Raw genomic sequence first — 17,792 nt, 5'->3', positions numbered from 1 at the left:
TAATTAATTGCGTTTTTATAATGTTTTATATAAATCCTCTCAACAGCAATGATGTCAACATTAAAAAAAAAATCAAGTGTCACATTTCTATTTCTTAATGAAGTCAAAGCCCATAGAACTTCCTTAAGATCTTTGCTGGTGTTTGTCTTACACCATGGGTTCTCACCACATGAAAACCAAGGATATCAATTCTGCCTCAGAATCCACTTAGAATGTTGGAAGTGATATTAGCATGTCTGTACCTACGTAATATGATTTCGCCTATAAAGCTGTTTCACATACCAAGTCTCACATGCATTAGAAACTGTAATGTTGGTTAGAAGCCTATTGTTCTAAGTTAAGTTGTTTAGTTTCTCAATTGTTTTTGCTTTTTACTATTTCAAGTTTCCTTGTGCAGTGTGAAAAGTTAAAAAAAAGAAAAGAAAAAGAAACATATAAAGATTTATTATTAATATATTGGCCTCATTAACTGAAGAACTGTCTCTTCTATTCATTTTATTTGTATGTTTTCATTTATTTATTTAGGAGGCAGAGTCAGAGAGAGAGACAGAAAGAGATCTTACATGCTGTTTCACTTCCCAAATGCCCTCAGAATTGGTGCTGGGCTGTTAGGAATTCAACTCAAGTCTCCCACATGGAGAAGGAACCTAACTACCTGAACCTTTACAGCTGCTTCCTACTGTCTGTCTGGCAAAAAGCTGGCTTAAGGAGCCAGGACTACTAACCAAACCCAGGTACTCCGATGTTGGACACAGGTCTACTTCATAAATAATTGAATGTCATTCCCAAGAACTTTCCAGATGATTAAATGATTGATTTGTAGTATTTCCATTAGACACTTCAAATATGCTATGTGTTCATTCCAAGATATTTCTATTCTTTTTTTATATGACACATGGAGTCAAAGTACACTTTTTGGGAGTTCATTATGTGAGAGGAGAAACCACTGCCTTGGGGTGAGTGCCCTACAAAGTAGGTCCACATTTCAATATAATTAAAAGTGAAGATAAATCAGGTGGGTTTTGGTGATAATAGAAAAATAAGTATGGTGGCGCATATTGATGTCATAATATATTTCTTATTGAATTAACAAATCAACAGAGCAGTTATGTACTTGGAATTGGTTGTTTTGCACAAACAATTGCTTGATTATTGGGTACCTATGACTGTTAAACAGCCTGCAGTATATGTACCAATGGGGTCCAAGTCACATTTATCCAAATTTATCATTATATTTATAAATAGAGAGTTAAAGTGACTGTACTGTGAAATATCTGCAAACAGATGGTCTCAATTACAATCAGGACTTTATAACTCAAGTTGTCTTTCAAATGTCTATCTAATTCTTGAAATGTTTGACACTTTGGAGTACATTAACTATGTTATGTAAAATTGGTACTATTTCATCCTTAAATGCATGATAATATTTGCCAGTAAAGCCATCTGTATCTGCTAATTTCATTGTTGGAAACTTTTCATTTAAAAAATCACTATCTTTAATAGACAGGACACTATACATGTTTTTGGATTATTCTTCAGTGAGATTCTGTAACTCTTGTTTTCAATAATTTTTGTTTCATTTAATGTAAGTTACCAGATTGTGTACATAGTGTTTCCATGCCATTCTCTACTGTCATTTTAATGTTTATCCATTTGTTACTCCTGCTATCTCTTTCTTGAGATTGGTAACACAGGTCTTTTCCTTTTTATCTTGATCAGTTGGGCTAGAAGTTTATCAATTTGGTTAATCTTTTCCAGGAACCAACTGACCTCATTAATTTTTCTCCATTAGTGTTCCTTTTTTATGGATTTTTCCCTCTTATCATTATTTCCTTTTTCTGCTTCTTTTCTATTTAATTTGCTCTTCATTTTAGAGTTTCTTAAAGTGAAAATTAGGATTCTCTATTTGAGACATTATTTCTTAACTAGTAGAAGCATGTGATGTTTTGAATTTTCTTTAAACACTACTTTAGATACACCCTGCTTATTGTGATTTGTTTTACTTTTCCATAAATTTAAAATACTTTCTAATTTCCTTTATAACTACTCTTTGTCCCATCGAGTTATTTAAGAGTTTTCTTCAGTTTTGAGGGTTTGTATTTAAGGGTCTTCTGGAGCAATTTTTGTTATGTCTTTGTAGTGTGCTTTTTATTTTGTTTTATTTTTTATTACTTTTTAAAGATTTATTTATTTTACTTGAAAGTCAGAGTTACAAAGAGGGAGGAGAGGCAGAGAGAGAAAGAGAGCGATGTCTTCCATCAGCTGGTTCACTCCCCAGTTGCCGCAACAGCCGAGCTGCACCCATCTGAAGCTAGGAGCTTCTTCTTGGTCTCCCACGCGGGTGCAAGGGCTCAAGGACTTGGACCATCTTCTACTGCTTTCCCAGGACACAGCAGAGAGCTGGACAGGAAGTGGAGCAGCTGGGACTCGAACGAGTGCCAATAAGGGATGCTGGCGCTTCAGGCCAGGGCGTTAACCTGCTGTGCCACAGCACCGGCCCTATTTTGTTTTATTTTAATATAGATCATATACTGCATGACTGCACTTTAAACAACAGAGGTGATGTTTCTTTTATGGTCCAGAATATATTCTACCTTAAATGTTTGATATGCACTTGAAAATGATTTTATTTTGCTAATATGGTGTCAATTTTTAAAAAGACTTATTTATTTATTTGAAAGGCACAACGGCAGAGAGGAAGAGACAGAGAACCAGCTCTCCTCCACCACTGGTTCACTCCCCAGATGATTTCCACAGGCAGGGCTGACCATAAATGTGCCAGGAGCAAGAAGTACACTCTGGTCTCCTACATGGGTAACAGGAGCCAAGGCATTTGTGGACCACTGCTGCCTTTCTAGGGATGCCGTCAGGAATCTGGATTCTAAGTGCAGCAGCCAAGGCTTAAACCAGGTATGAGGTATTGCAAGTGGAAACATAGAGGAGGCAGGAATGCTGTAGCATTGTGTTTGTATCATACCAGCTCCTCTCTTCCAGTTATCTACAAGTATATAAAGCATTATTGTGGGCTAGAGTCAGCTCCCTGGGCTGAGGAAAACGTTACCTCTATCTGACTGTGCTTTGGGAGCTGTTATCCAAACTCTTTGTGTATCCCTCCTTCTACCCTCCCTAGCCTCTAGGCATCAACATTCTGTCAGATCAACTACATTTTACTTCCTTAGATGAGAAATCATATATAGTGCCTGCTTTTCTCTGTCTGGATTATTTCACATCATGACCTCAAAATTCCATTTTACTGAAAACATGGGGATTTCATTCTTTTTTAGGAATGGATAATATTCCATGGTATACAATTACTAAATTTTCCTTGCCCATTAATCACTCAATGGACACCTAGACTTGATTACAAACCTTGGCTACTTTGAATAATTCTGCAATGACCATGATATATCTTAAATATGCTGATTTAGTTTCTATTATATGCAAATTCAGAAATAGGGTAGCTGAATCATGTGGCCAATCTGTTTTTAGATTTTTGAGGAACTTCCATACTTTTGTCCATTTTGGCTGTATGAATTACATACCCTTAGTCCCATCATTATCATCAATTGTGAGCAGAAATTGATCACTGGGACTAGTGAGATGGCATTGGTACATGCCACCTTGATGGGATTGAATGGGAGTCCCCTGGCACGTTTCTAACTCTAACATTTGGGGCAAGTCAATTTGGGATTGAGCATGTCCCAAACTGTACATCTCTTCCCTCTTTTATTCCCACTCTTATATTTAACAGGGATCAATTTTCAGTTAAGTTTCAACACTAAGGAATAATTGTGGGCCGGCTCCGCGGCTCAATAAGATAATCCGCTGGCACACCGGGTTCTAGTCCCGGTTGGGGCGCCAGATTCTGTCTCGGTAGCCCCTCTTCCAGGCCAGCTCTCTGCTGTGGCCAGGGAGTGCAGTGGAGGATGGCCCAAGTGCTTGGGCCCTGCACCCCATGGGAGACCAGGAGAAGCACCTGGCTTCTGCCTTCAGATCAGTGCGGTGCGCTGGCCACAGCGCGCCAGCCGCGATGGCCATTGGAGGGTGAACCAACGGCAAAAGGAAGACCTTTCTCTCTGTCTCTCTCTCAATTTCCACTCTGCCTGTCAAAAAAAAAATGTGTATTAATTACAGAATTCAACCAATAGTATTAAGAAGAACAAAAAAAAAAATACTAAGAGGGATAACGTATTAAGTTGTTCATCAACAGTCAGGGCAAGGGCTGATCAAGTCACCGTTTCTCATAGTGTTCATTTCACTTCAACAGGTTTCCTTTTTCGCACTCGGTTAGTTGTCACTGATCAGGCAGAACATATGATATTTGTCCCTTTGGGACTGGCTTATTTCACTCAGCATAATGTTTCCCAGATTCCTCCATTTTGTTGCAAATGACCAGATTTCATTGTTTTTTACTTCTATATAGTATTCTATAGTGTACATATCCTATAATTTCTTTATCCAGTCTACTATTGATGGGCATTTAGGATGATACCAGGTCTTAGCTATTGTGAATTGAGCTGTAATAAACATTAATGTGCAGACAGCTTTTTTGTTTGCCAATTTAATTTCCTTTGGGTAAACAAGACTAGTGTCTGCAAATACTAGCTGATAGAACAAAAAAGGGAGAGAACGATCCAACATGGGAAGTGAGATACACAGCAGACCCATAGAATGGCAGATGTCCTAAACAGCATTCTGGCCTCAGAATCAGCCCTTAAGGCATTCGGATCCAGCTGAAAAGCCCATGAGAGTATTTCAGGCATGAAAAGCCAAGACACTCTGGCAAAAAAAAAAAAAAAAAAATGACCTAAATGAAAGATCTCCGTGAGTGAGATTCCAATGGAAAGAACAGGTCATCAGAAGGAGGTACCTTTCTCTGAAGGGAGGAGAGAACTTCCACTTTGACTACAACCTTGTCTAAATATGATCAGAGTTTGCGAACTCAAAAGGTTTCCAAAGCCTTGGCAACTCATGACAAAAGCTTAGGGAGATTACTGATGCCATAAACAAGAGTGTCAATTTGTTAAGTCAACAACAGGAGTCACTATGCACTTACTCCTCATGTAGGATCTCTGTCCTTAATGTGTTGTACATTGTGATTTAATGCTATAACTAGTACTCAAACAGTATTTTTCACTTTGTGTTTCTGTGTGGGTGCAAACTGTTGAAAGCTTTGCTTAATATATGCTAAGTTGATCTTCTGTATATAAAGATAATTGAAAATATATCTTGATGTGAATGGAAGGGGAGAGGGAGTGGGAAAGGGGAGGGTTGCAGGTGAAGGGAAGTTATGGGGGGGGGAAGTTATTGTAATCCAAAAGCTGTACTTTGGAAATTTATATTCATTAAATAAAACTTAAAAAAAGAAAAAAAAATGTACATTCCCATTAAAAAAATGTGTAATAATTCCATTTTCTAAGGGAAAATGTGCCCTAATACACTATTGGTCAGAATGTAAGCTAGTAACTAGTACAACCATCGTGGAAGTCAGTGTGGAGAATCTTCAGAAATATGAAAATAGATCTTTCATATTACCTGGCCATCCCACTCCTAGGAATTTACCCAAACAAAGTAAAATCAGCAAATGAAAGGTTTATTTGTTCTCACATGCTTATTGCCAATCATTTCACAGTATCTAAGATATGGAATTAACTGATGACTGGATACAGAAGTTGTGGTGTGTATAAATGATAGATACCACTCAGCCATAAAAAATAGAATAAAATCGTTTCTTTCACAATGAAATTATGAGGCCATTTTGCTTAGTGAACTAGTTTAACCAGTTCTAAAACACAACTATCATGTTTTCCTATTTTGTGGTAACTAATATGATGAATACAGAGAATGTAAAGCATGTGAGTGAAATTCACATTTTGATATTTGATTCTTGTTTATAGCTATTATCTATACTCCTCAGGAAAAGTTGTGTTTCTACTTACTATTTGTTGAATTCCTTATTACGTGTGGGGTCAAGCTGTCATTATAAATTTGATTGAGATTATTTCATTGCAAAAATTGAATTATCTTTTTCTAATAAGAAAGGAAGGAGAAGAAAGTGTGAGAACAAGGGAGGGTATGGTGTCCAATGGGAAGTATCATTGGGTTCTTAAAATTGTGTATATGAAATACAAGAAACGTATTCCTTTTATATAAAATTTTTAAAAATGAAAAAAAAAAAGGTTCCCTGTTCTAGTGTCCTGGCATGATAGGTTAGGTCACTGCTTGTGATGCCAGCATTCGATATGAAACTACTGCTTTGAGTCCTGCCTGCTTAACTTCTGATCCAGGTTCTTGCTAGTTTGTCTGGGAAGGAAACAGATGATGGGATGATGGTCTATCTGTTTCAGCCGCTGCTACCCTTGTGTGTGACCAGCATGGAGTCCCAGGAATCTGGTTTTGGCCTGAATCAGGCCTGGTTGTTACAGCCTTTTGAGGAGTGAACCAGTAATTGGAAGACCTTCCTGTTTCCCTCTGTAACTCATTTTCAAATAATTAAGTAAATTGTTTTAGAAAAAGAATTCGATTTTCACCACATCCTTCCCAATATTTGTTATGTTTTCCAGTTTTTATAATAGCCATTCTAACTGGAGTGGAATGTTGTTTCATTGTAGATTTGATTCACATTTCTCTGATGTGAATCAGCAAAAATTTTTCATTTATTTGTTGGGCATTTGTATTTCTTCTTTTGAGAAATCTCTATTGAAATTCTCTGTCCTTTTTTTATTTTATTCTTTCTTATTTTTACTTATTTCTTTTTAAGGTGAACAAATTACTTCTTTATCATATATACCGTTTTAGGAGCATAATGATACTTTCTACTCTCCCTTCCCTCCCACCCACACTCCCACCCTCCCTCCTCCTTATTCTTTCTTTTAATTTTTACAATGATCTACTTTCATTTATTTTATACTCAGATTAACCCTATACTAAGCACAGAATTCAACACATGGTAAGAAGAAAAAAAACAATGCTCCTCAACAGTAGAGGTGAGGGCTATAAACAATCATCAAATCCCAAACTGTTAAATTTATTGTCATATTAATTGAAAGGCAAAGAGGCAGAGAAATACACAAAAAGAGGCACTAATTCACTCCCTAAATACTTGCAAAAGGGAGGCTGAAGGCAAGGTTTAGGAACTAAATACTGGTCTTGCACAAACGTGGCAAGCACTCAGGGAGTTGAGCAGTGATCTGGCCTCCCAAGGGATGCATAACAAGAAAATTAGATTGAAAGTAGAGTGATTTGTCCTTAAACTAGGCACACTGCTTTGGAATACAAGTAACATCCACTGTGCCAGTCAGCCACTTACCCAATGCTCATTGCTTAACTGAATTTTTGTTGGTGTTGAGCTTACTGAGTTCATTATATGTTGTGTATATCAGTATTTTATCAGAAAAATGTATGTGCATCTTTCCTGTCATTCTGTCTGTTGTCTCTTTACAGTAGTGATACTTCTGCTGCTAATAATGAAGACGACTTTTTCTGTGCCGAAGTATCTTAGTTTGTTGGTTTTTATTTAATAACAATATACCTTCAAGTAACACTGTGGGGTTTCATGCATATTGTATAAAAAAGTTAAAGAAATAACTCATTCTTCTCTCTCATGTTTTGTATGTTTTTTCATACAGTATATTTCTAAATATAGTATCAGTCCAAAAGACAATGATATCTTTGCTTGTTTTATGATGGAAAGAACACTTAATAAGGGATCTGACCTTGTATCAAACGTTTAAGTATAAAATACAGTGTTGTTAACAAAAGACAGTCTTTAAAATACATTCATCTTGTGTAATTGAACCTTTTATAGCAATTGAAAATAGCTATTATTTTTATTCGGTCAGTTGATTATTCTTAGAATGATATAAAATTTTTTTTTAAACTTTTATTCAATGCATATAAATTTCCAAAGTACGACTTATGGATTACAATGGCTTCCCCCCCATACCGTCCCTCCCACCCACAACCCTCCCCTTTCCCACTCCCTCTCCCCTTCCATTCACATCAAGATTCATTTTCGATTATCTTAATATACAGAAGATCAGCTTAGTATACATTAAGTATGGATTTCAACAGTTTGCTCCCACACAGAAACATAAAGTGAAAAATAATAGATGATTTTTTTAAATGATGATGAAATCAGAGCAGACCTATTGTCATGTTTAATCCCAGTGAGAGTCAAGTTGGGAATTGATAATTTCTTTTTTTTTTTTTACAGAGGATCAGTTTAGTATGCATTAAGTAAGGATTTCAACAGTTTGCACCCCCATAGAAACACAAAGTGAAATATATTGTTTGAGTACTCGTTATAGCATTAAGTCTCAATGTACAGCACATTAAGGACAGAGATCCTACATGAGGAGTAAGTGCACAGTGACTCCTGTTGTTGACTTTACCAATTGACACTCCTGTCTATGGCATCAGTAATCTCCCTATGCTCCAGTCATGAATTTCCAAGGCTATGGAAGCCCTCTGAGTTCTCCGATTCTTATCTTGTTTAGACAAGGTCATAGTCAAAGTGGAGGTTCTCTCCTCCCTTCAGAGAAAGGTACCTCCTTCTTTGATGACCTGTTCTTTCCACTGGGATCTCACTCACAGAGATCTTTTGCCAGAGTGTCTTGGCTTTCCATGCCTGAAATACTCTCATGAGCTTTTCAGCCAGCTCCGAATGCCTTTAGGGCTGATTCTGAGGCCAGAGTGCTATTTAGGACATCTGCCATTCTATGAGTCTGCTGAGTATCTCACTTCCCATGTTGGATCACTCTCCCCTTTATTTACTCCATCAGTTAGCGTTAGCAGGTACTAGACTTGTCTATGTGCTCCCTTTGACTCCCAGTCCCTTCACCATGACCAACTGTGAACTGAAACTGATCACCTGGAACAGTGAGATGGCATTGGTACATGCCACCTTGATGAGAATGATATAAAATTTTTGGTTATCATTCAAGCAATGACAATGGCAAGCTATTGAAATATGTCTTGTAGCCGGCGCTGCGGCTCACTAGGCTAATCCTCCGCCTTGCAGTGCAGGCACTCTGGGTTCAAGTCCCAGTCGAGGCGCCGGATTCTGTCCCGGTTGCCCCTCTTCCAGGCCAGCTCTCTGCTGTGGCCAGGGAGTGCAGTGGAAGATGGCCCAAGTGCTTGGGCCCTGCACCCCATGGGAGACCAGGAGAAGTACCTGGCTCCTGCCATGGGATCAGCGCGGTGCGCCGGCTGCAGCACACTGGTGGTGGCCGTTGGAGGGTGAACCAACGGCAAAGGAAGACCTTTCTCTCTGTCTCTCTCTCTCACTGTGCACTCTGCCTGTCAAAAAAAAAAAAGAAAAAAGAAAAAAGAAATATGTCTTGTGTCAGGGAAAAAGGTTTCACAACAAGAAATTATTTTTTCCTGATATCTAAGCAAATAACAGTTGTAGATATTAGAAATATTAGTAGTAGTTTGTGAAAGGTATCCTAGAAATATCCCTTATTAGGCTGACAAATATCAACTTTACATTTCTGGTATTAGCTTAAATCTTAACAAACTATGTGTGTTTTGGAAATTATTTTAACCAATGTTTATTTTGGGAGGCTCAGGTTCATCCCTGTCACCAAGCATTCATTTATCTCCTATTCTGTTTATGATCCAAGATGGGTCAGAAACAGCTCCTGCCATACAGAATACCTTACACATACACACATGAAAGTTCTATCTATCTATCTATCTATCTATTTACCTATGTATCTATTTATCTATCATCTGTCTTTCTAATTAGGTATATAAACATATATACATCTACATGAATGTACATTAAAAAGTTTCTGGAAAAAGGAAATAAAGGAATAAGTTAATGTTGGCATAATCATATCAGCATAGACTTATTCCTTTATTTCCTTTTTTATGCCAAAATGTTTTTTCATGATATATGTGAAATGTGCTTCACTATCTTTCCAGTCATAAAAATACATATTCAGTAGGGGACCAAGGATCCTCTTGTTTGCTTTAGTTCATGGGAAAGATACTAATTTATGAACTAAAATTCTAGATTAGATGTAAGCTAGTAACAGTGGGATGAGTGATTAATAAACTTTGCATTGCAGAGTATATTCCAGTCAATTTTCAAAAAATATAATTTTATAAAGGAACAAAAATGAAGGAAGATAGAAATATTATTAAGAGTCTTGAATAATTCCCATCATTAATCTCTCATTTACGCTCCTATTCTCTTTCTCTTCCAGTCTTCCCTCTCTCATTCTCTCCTTTTCTCTGTTCTTTTAACAATTGTAGTAACTATTTAGGATATTTTCTATACAAAGACAATTGGTTTATTTTATTCTAAAGTTCATTTTATCTGCCTGCATTATTTTTCCCATTATTTTCAATTATATCTTACAATGAGGTAGGGGCAAATGCTCAATTTCCTAAACAGAATTGTATCTAAAATGCAGCTATTTGTATATTCTTTCATTAAATTATAAGATATTCAAAAACAAGAGCTTCCTATCAATATTAAAGCAGCAAATTCTTGTCTAGAAGTTAGAATTTGTAATGCAATGTTTTATTTCAAGAATGAGGAATGAACCAAAAGTTAAGTTGTATTTGTTTTTTAAAACATTAACATAAACATTGAAGAAAAGTGTGACATGAAATCCGTATAACATTTAGGTAGTAACTGTATATATACATATATGCATATATATATAGCTATGAAGTAAATGCAATAAATTTCATAGAAGAGATTTTAAGGAAACAGCTACAGCTATATATTCATTCATTAGCTCATCTACTCCAATACAAAAGTACTTCAGAAACTTTGAAAAAGTCGGAATTAAGTGCAAGTTCATTTTGGTACTAAAAAAAGAAATCCATTCACACAAAAGCCCATGGAAAACATATGATATGAGAAATCTGTGCTTGAATTTATAAATTAATACAATTATCTTTTATATAAATTTTCCATAATCTTTTTGACATACCCTTATATGTCAACCTTTGAGTGAATTTAGACATTAGACTTCGGTTAACAGATAAAATGTAGAATGAACAGTTAAATGAATAAGAGAACAGCAGCAAATATGCTTTAACACCTATATGTCTTATGTAACATTTGATACACAACTGCTGCAGCTTCAATCAAGGTTCTCTAAAGAATATGGTCAAGATGTTAACCCCTATGAATTGTGAAAGAGACCTAATGTAAGAGTTTTTTCTGTTATAATTTCCTTATGATTCTCGAGTGAGATCAACTTGCATTATTAGACCCTGAATAATTTGTTATTAAAAGGCAAACACAGAGAAGGTGATGCAGAATCAGAGGTAGAATTTGGAGGGAGTCATCTACAAGCCTGGGAACACCAATGACACCAACAGCTTCCAGAAACTAAGAGACAGAAACACAATGGAGTCTCCATCAGGGACCTGAGAAGGCAACAGCTATGAAGACTTTTTGATTTTGATTTGTCACCTCCTGAACTGTGAGAAAATAGATTTCTAGTGTTTCCAACCACCCATTTTGTGGTAATTTGATATGGTAATTCCAGGAAATTCATATAACACCTTTACTAAAAATTATTTGTTGTTTACAATTTAATTTGACTAGATTAGTAGTAGTTTTATTTGCTCAATCAGGCAACCATGAATTATGTTATCTAATTATCTCCACAAGGATGAGATGTAGGTATTATTAGTTGTGCTTTGCATTGAAGAGCTGAACTTTGAGGTGTTTTACATCTATAATAATTAAAAAGTCAATATACATTACAGTCCAAATTCAAACCTGAGATTTTGTAATTCACAATATTCAGCTGTTAATTATTATGGAATACTGCCATGTATAATATCTTGGAGTAAAATTGATAATATAAAATGAAGTGAAGAAATGTAGAATGTATGAATGCATAAATACAATTCCAGTGTTGAAAGGGAGAGAGGAAGAGAGGGAGATGGAACATCAGAGAGTTTGAGGTCATACAGAGCAGCAAAGGAATAAGACAGGCTATGTCTGGGTTCAGGAAGTAGGCAACGCCTGTGGGAAAATTCTGACTGTAAGTAGTAGTTGCTTCTGCAGAGTAGAGGGAACATACACTACAGCAAATGGTCGCAGATGAGTGTGGCAAATCAAACAATTTCCAGACAGCCAGTGTGAACAGAGCAAAGAGCACACACCTAAAGGGGAATGGCTATGCCATCATCATGCTGTTACCTCCACTGTTTTGTTTTGGTATCATGGTTTTAGCATCTATATTTTTTTTGACAGGCAGAGTTAGAGAGTTAGAGAGAGAGATAGAGAGAAAGGTACTCCTTCCATTGGTTCACCCCCAAAGTGGCCGCTATGGCCGGTGTGCTGTACTGATCCGAAGCCAGGAGCCAGGTGCTTCCTCCTGGTCTTCCATGGGGTGCAGGGCCCAAGCACTTGGACCATCCTCCACTGCTTTCTCGGGCCACAGCAGAGAGCTGGACTGGAAGAGGAGCAACCAGGACAGAATCCGGCGCCCCAACCGAGACAAGAACACGGGGTGCTGGCGCTGCAGGCGGAGGATTAGCCAAGTGAGCTGCTGCACCGGCAAATCATCTATATTTCAAATACAGAGTAGCACTAAGCTACTAAGAAACAGTGCTACTTAATAGCACTAAGAAATATAGAGTAGCACTGAGATACCATTGTTGAGATTTCTGTCTCCCAATCTGTCTCCACCTAACTTTGCAGATCTCTTCCCTTATGTGTGTACTATGAAGAAGCCCATTCCTACACATATTTGGGATATTCTGCAAAGTGATAAATAATCCTGAATACAATCACAGGCAGTGGAAAATAGCTACAGGAACTTAATCTGCTGATAATTTTGACTGTGGAAACATTCATCTTGATTTAACACTGTGCTTTAAGACCATTTTTCAACTGCTTTCAATTTCTAAAAAAAGTTGATATTCAGCAGTTTTAGAGATACATATGCGCTAAGAAATCATACTGCTTTTAAATCTTTAATGGAAAAACAATTCAAAGTAATCCAAATTGATTTTACTCAAATACTCATGGAAAGTGATTTTGGTTTCAGGGTGAAACCAATCCCCATGCAGTATAACAAAACAGAGTGAGTTATTAACACAGAGCAATAAATCAGTAAAAAATAGTTAAAGTGAAACTCCTGAGAAGACTTAGAGCTGAGTCGTCTGGTAAATTCTGTCCTGGTGTGACTCCTTTTAGGACCATTCACCAAATGATGAGAGCCCATAATAGCTCATCTCCAATCAAAGTAAAATCCAACCAAAATAAAATCCAAGTTTTTCACAAATCTCTTGACGTACCCTTCCAAAATATAGAGACAATGTTTAGAATACTACACATAAAATAGGAGTATTATGCAGTAATACGTACTAGTTTACCATTGTCTCTCTCCTGTACACTGAAGTTGTCGTGTGTTACATAACACAAACATCATATTCCACAAGGTAGTATTATCTTTATTTCCAAAATTATATACATTATAGTGAAATGGGGAAAACGGTATTTTATACTTACTTAACTATTTTTTTTTTTTTGACAGGCAGAGTTAGACCGTGAAAGAGACAGAGAGAAAGCTCTTCCTTTTTCTGTTGGTTTACTCCCCAAGTGTGTGCTACACCGATCCGAAGCCAGGAGCCAGATGCTTCCTCCCGGTCTCCCATGGGGTGCAGGGCCCAAGCACTTGGGCCATCCTCCACTGCACTTCTGGGCCACAGCAGAGAGCTGGACTGGAAGTGGAGCAACCGGGACATAATCCAGCGCCCCAACCGGGACTAGAACCCAGGGTGCCGGCGCCGCAGGCGGAGGATAGCCAAGTGAGCAGCGACACCGGCCCCTTACCTGACTATTGACCATTTCCAGGGCACTGTATTTCTTCTGATAGTCTGAGATTCTGTCTGATTTCATCCCCCTTTAACCTGGAAATCTTCCATTGAATTGGAAGATAAGGTTGTAATAAATCCTTGATTTTTGCTTATCTGTGAATATCTTTAGTTTGCTTTTATTATTGAAGAACATGGACACAACATCTTCTGTTGAGGGGATTTATCTTTCATTCAAAATTTGTGATTCCACTGTCCTCAGTGCTCCATGCTACCTGACAAGTTGTCAGCCATCCAAATCCCAGGTCCTGTAGGGTATCTCCACTCTTTTCTGGATCCTTTCAACACTTAATCCTACTTTTTAGCAAGAATAATAAGTTACATTATAATCAGCAGGCAAGTCAATTAACATGGAACAGCTCTAACACTACCAGATGTGAAATATTTCTCTCAATGTAGTTTTAATTTGCATTTTCTCTTATATCAGCAAAGTAAATCCCTACTTTTTAGAATTGATGAGAAATTTATAATTTTTCTAGGAACCAATCATTAATGTACCGACCATTTTCCTGTCTAGTCAGTCACTGTCATTGGCTAAGAATTCTTTTTTTTAAGATTTTTTTTATTTATTTAAGAGAGAGAGTTACAGACGGTGAGAGGGAGAGACAGAAAGATCTTCTTTCCATTGATTCACTCCCCAAATGGCCACCACTCTCGGGGTTGCGCAGATCCAAAGCCAGGAGCTTCCTCCCTGTCTCCATGTGGGTGCAGGGGCCCAAGCACTTGCGCCATCCTCTACTGCTTTCCAAGGCCAGAGCAGAGAGCTCGATTGGAAGAGGAGCAGCCGGGTGAAAGAGGAGCAGCGGGGTTGGAAGAGGAGCAGCCGGGACTAGAACCGGCGCCCATATGGGATGCTGGCGCTGCAGTCGGAGGATTAGCCTACTACGCCACATCGCCAGCCCCTCTAAGAGTGCTTTATATATTTGTAAAGCTCTCCTGAACTTATAACTCATTTTTTCTTCTCATTTGATTCATATTTTGGAGTTACATTTAAGCATTTCAGAAGTATAAATTAAATAAATGAATGTATTAATAAACAAATTGATGTATGATGTAAATTTTATGTTGACAGATGTCTGAAAGCTGGATGAGAAATATATGAGAGCTTTAACATTAGTTTGTATGCTTAATCCTGACAGCAAAATTTAATATGATTTGCTACTGAATAGGAATTCTGATTTTCTGGCTAAATTTAACTGCATTACTGTACCCTAGACTTGATGATGTGATGGTAAATTGAATCTGATGCTTTATTTTTCTGCATATATGTATAGATTCATCTTGTATGTGTTTTCATCTCATTAAATAATCTGTTACAACTGAGATCTTCGGGGAAAACAATGCTTTCATGCTCATCCTAGAAAATTCATAATATAAAACAAAATATATGCTTAGCCATAATTCATCAGTCAAGATTTTGTCCTTTTTTTCCCGGATTTGTTTTTGTAATTATGTGTTCATCATTTCTAATGAGCTGTCAATTACCTATGCAAATTAAGTGGAGTAGACATTAAAGAATTTCTATATTAGCATCATAACAACACTGCAATGCTTTTATGAGATGACTGTAATTAATGGAAACTGTTAACAAGGGGCTCATACCTGGAGCTGCTCTTTATTTTTATCAACTCTGCATATCTACTTTCAAGGGAAGTTTATAAATAGAATTTTAACTCTGATAGAGAAAGATGGAAAGTTTTCAATTTTGTCTTTTATTAGTTCATACACTGCTTCCACAATTAGGCTACTAAGTTGGGATGCATCATTATATCCTGAAAACTGTATATATGAAAGGCATGAAATTTGCTCCCTTTATATACATTTTAAACATTTAAAAAGTGAAATCTAAAGAAGTCAGTCTCATAGCAGATGAAATTTGAGTAGCGGTTGCCAGAAATTTAGGAGTGTAGGGGGAATGGAACAGTGATAGACAGTTCAAAGGGTATAATATTCCATTTCTACAGGAGGAATAATTAGTGGTATTCTTTGCCACAGCAGTGTGAATGTGGTTACCGATAATGCATTGAATACCACAGGATAGATAGAAGATGGGAATTTTAAATGTCCTTTTTTTTTTCCTTGTTTGTTTGATGAGAACACAGAGAGAGGGAGACAGAGAGGGATAGAGAGAGAAATTCCATTCATACGTACATTTTTCAAATATCTGCAACAACCAGGTTTGTACCAGGCCAAAGTCTGGAACCAGGAACTCCATCCAGGTGTCCTACATGAGTGGCAGAGACCAAAGTACTTAAACCATCACCTGCTGACTTCCCAAGTTGGGTATTAGCAGGAAGCTGGACTGAAGGTGTGACAGGACTCAAACTCACCACTCTGATATGAAATGCACATAACCCAAGTGGCAGCTTAACCTGCTGCACCACAAAGCCAGCTTCAGCAGAAAGAGTTTGAGTGTACTTACCATTCTAATGAGGTGATCATTTGAAGTGATGGATATGCTAAATACCCTGAATTGATAATGTATGCATGAACCAAACATCACATTGTACCTCATAAATATTTGCAAATATTATGTGTCAATCAAAAATAAAAATAAGTACAGAAATAATAACTGTAATTAAATGTGGAATGACTTCATCATTTAAGGCAGTGAGTTCTGCTTGTGTTTAAATTTAACTTTTCCTGGCCGTTGACGCAGCTCACTAGGCTAATCCTCTGCCCTGCGGCGCCGGCACAGCGGGCTCTAGTCCCGGTTGGGGCGCCGGATTCTGTCCCAGTTGCCCCTCTTCCAGGCCAGCTCTCTGCTGTGGCCCGGGAGTGCAGTGGAGGATGGCCCAAGTGCTTGGGCCCTGCACCCCATGGGAGACCAGGAGAAGTACCTGGCTCCTGCCATCGGATCAGCGCAGTGCGCCGGCCGCGGCGGCCATCGGAGGGTGAACCAACGGCAAAGCAAGACCTTTCTCTCTGTCTCTCTCTCTCACTGTCTACTCTGCCTGTCAAAAAAATAAAAATAAAAAATTTAACTTTTCCTAACTATAATACAAAAGTAGACAAACACATACATTTAATCTTTGGAAGGGCAAAATGTAAACAGCATTAGTGCTATGCTAGATAGGTATCAGAAGACGTGTGGAAGTTAACTCTGTTTTAGATACTACATAGAGAAGAGGACAACTGAAGACTAGGAGTAAGAGTTTCATCATAAAGTCTAACCGGAACCACAGAGAACTTGTGTCTCAATAAGAGGGCTCTGTACAGGCAGTGCAGTGGTCCTTTGAAAGATCCAAGCAACACTGTGAAGCTGACTAAAAGTATGGAGCACCTGTCTATGCATGAGAGCATCATAGACTGGGGAATTTGTGTACTTAGGTGGTAATCAACTTTGAGAATTGATAACTTGCTTCCTTTAATCATTTCAGAAGTGTTGCTGAAATTGTTGTACCATAATATATGTGCAATATGTGAACACATTTTTGGGACCATTAGTTATGAAATGATATGTGTACTTATTTCTTGATAAGTCAGGTATAGATCTACATTAGGGTTGATTGCTTAGAGGTGAATGAATGTGAAGCCACATAGATGCTGTGAAAAGGAACTGTCAGGAGAGCGGTGGATTAGCACAAACAAAGAGCAGGTGGGGAAAGCTCTGGTTTAGAGGGAGCAACACACAATATCAACGGGAGGTGCAGAATGTGTAGAGTCTCACAGAGCTTTCTGTCCGGGACCCTAGACGTTGAGAGCTTTCCCTGATACGTGTGGGAATTCTCAGAAAAACAAATATGTCAGTTGACAAGATAAAACCTTAGGATCATCACACATATAGTGCTAGGAAAAATTATTAAATAGGTGAAAGTGAGACAGTGGCATCAATTTCAATGACCTTCATGTCAGAACTAGTGCAACAACGGGCACGAATGAAAGCACAGCACTGTTTAGGGAGATGCAGCAGAACAAGAAACAGAAAGACT

This window comes from Oryctolagus cuniculus, chromosome 6 (genome assembly GCF_051225735.1).
Source record: "Oryctolagus cuniculus isolate XC-2025 breed Fujian yellow rabbit chromosome 6, ASM5122573v1, whole genome shotgun sequence".
In the NCBI taxonomy this organism is placed as follows: Eukaryota; Metazoa; Chordata; class Mammalia; order Lagomorpha; family Leporidae; genus Oryctolagus; species Oryctolagus cuniculus.
The sequence above is the reverse complement of the archived record's forward strand: the minus strand, read 5'-3'. Positions refer to the sequence as shown.